Below are 2,708 nucleotides of genomic sequence, written 5' to 3'. Positions count from 1 at the left end.
AGTTTTATTTAGAAAATTGATGGTATTTACATTTTATTGATTCCTCTGTGGTGGTACAAGCTCCGATACCAGCTGTGGCGGAACTGCCCGAATTATTCCAACTTAAGTGTCCAAGTCCCGCCTTAGAGGCTAGACCACACTTAAATGGGAATAACCCGTCAATCCCTCGGATCTAGTCCGACACGGCCACTGACAGGATCAAGTACCACAATCTCACTCGAAGGTGAGTCACAGAGCAAATACAATAAAGCATAAAACCATACATGTCATAAGGTTAAGTTATTACATCACCATCATCATCATCGGAGTTTTTGCAAAAGTATCCATCATTGTTCGAAGTGCAGCGGAATAAACTAACGGTAAATAAAACAGAGAGATGGGGAAGCCTGTCCCATCACTCCTCATGCTCCTCCTCAGCCGAGGCAGGGTCCCACTCGACAGTCCAACCCGGTGGCAGGGTGGTCGGCCAAGTTATCCCAGCAACCATCTCCTCCAGAGAACCTGTAAAAATTATGCCACAAGCAAGGCTGAGTATACTAATACTCAGCTAGACTTACCCGGTGTGAGGAGTCTACTCCTCTACCTCTAGACATGCAGTTGTTTGGCTGTGGGGTTTGGTTGCCAAAAGCACTAGCTGAGTTTCTAAATCAAGATTTTAACTTAATCAAAGTTAAGTGTGACTCTCTTAAGGCTAAAAGTGAACTATCTACTCATACATGGTAGCAAGCAGTATTAGCAGTCAACATCTTATCTCAACTCATCATACTTCCACTTATTACTCAATGCAGTACAATGGATCAAGCAGTCTCATTAGCTGCGAGAAGCAGACGATTCGAATCGAGTTTTTATCCTTGCAAGGTAAACCTAAACACACGACATGTAGGGGCACTCCGTCCCCACACATATCAACCGTCCCCATCGATTCCCTGGCAACAGATCAGGGCTCACCGCCTTGGCGTACAATGCCCCACTGACCCCGACTGGCCGTCGTGCAGTGGCCGCACTTGTACCCACCATAACCGGAATGGGAGACCTCGTCTCAGGTCGCGTGAGGGGTAAAGTCTGCGGGCAGGTTCACTCAGGTACTAGGCTTACCGATTTACCATATTTCTCGGTATGTGTTTAGTACGTTCAAACGCTTGACACAGGTATCCGCACGTTAATCCTTATTCCATTTTCCATCTCGTAAACAACCAATCCCCATGGATTGTTGTCCACCAACTAGTATCATGATAGTGTGAAAGTGGGTACAATCAATTTCCTGATCTCGCGCGAGTGCTAGAAAAATCACTCGTCTTCTACCGAGATCCTATTTAATTAAAGCAACTACTCGACCTGTCATACTAGTATTCATTTCAAAAGGATTCCTGAGATCATGCAACTAGGGTTTCAAACAACTCCTACACCTAAGTGCACAATCAATCCTACAATCATTAAGTGAAGTAAAATAGCATAAATAATAGGTTATGCATAAAACCGGGGCTTGCCTTCCAAAGCAGTGGCAGGCAGGTCCTCTGGTGCTGGCTCTGGTGCTGGATCTGGGGCTACCTCCTGAGCAGCTCCTTGCTCCGGCACGAGGATGTACTCTCTGTCAGCAAGATTACAGTCTATCGAAATGCAATGAACATGTATGTCATGATTATGCATGATTTAAGAACATTAAGTTAAAGAAACTAAGTTAAGAATTAACTTAGGGTTTTCTCAGTTATGCGGGGCTTCTAGTGGTACATAGATAGACTTATTACTCTTTGGACTTAAGTTTTCCTTTAGGATAACATAGTGGATTTGTATTGCCTTGATACCTTTGAGTGGACAGCAATAAAGTTTTTAGGGACAACCTTTATTCATATCTTTTATTTCTCTTCCCTTAATTTCCCTTTAGGTTTGCTAGGGTAGGTTTGAACTACAACAGGGTTTTAATAATTTCCAAAAATTTTGAAAAAATTACAGTGGGTTGCCACTGGCTATTTTAGCTTGTTTTAAGAATTTGAGGCTTAAGGTATAAAAGTTAGGCCTTAAACAAAAATAACAAAAGTTAGGCAAAAAGGGGCACTTTACACTACTCCTCCTAGTTAGGGGTAGGTTCTGTCCTAAAGGTCATTTTTGTTGGCATCCTCTGGTAATGATAGGTCTTTGTGCTAAAAATCACAGGAAACTAAGGGGTGGTTAATTAGCTATGATTTTCCCAAGTTTAATGTCAAAAAGGCACTTTCTACTACCTTATTATTTGAAAAATGTCAAACAGCAGATTTCATATTTTTCTTAGGTTCTTTCTAATAAAACAATAGTTATCCCAAGGGTGGGGGTGTTTTCACCTTGGGGTCATTTTTGTGGAGTTTTTCTAGGTTATCCTTGTTTTATTAAAATAAAAGAGATCTTAATTATTTTACACTAAAACAGGGTATGATATATTTTTCTAGTGAACTACATTAACTAAGTATCTTAACAAAAATAGGGGTGCCCTCTGGTTCACTATTTGTGTCACTTTTCCTATTTTTCTTAAACTTTAAGCATATTTGGAATAAGGGGTTAAAACTAACTTAATGTATTGGACAGAGGGGTTTAACATTTTTAAACAGGTTAGGAGGTGAATATAAACTTCTCCAAATTTTCCTAACCTTAGTCAAATAGCCTAACTATTTTTCTTACTATTATTTAGCTTTTGGCCAAAGTTAACATTAAATCAGAACTTTTAAGTTTTCCACAGC

This window comes from Zea mays, chromosome 10, assembly GCF_902167145.1.
Source record: "Zea mays cultivar B73 chromosome 10, Zm-B73-REFERENCE-NAM-5.0, whole genome shotgun sequence".
Taxonomy (NCBI): domain Eukaryota; kingdom Viridiplantae; phylum Streptophyta; class Magnoliopsida; order Poales; family Poaceae; genus Zea; species Zea mays.
This window is presented reverse-complemented; position numbering follows the sequence as displayed.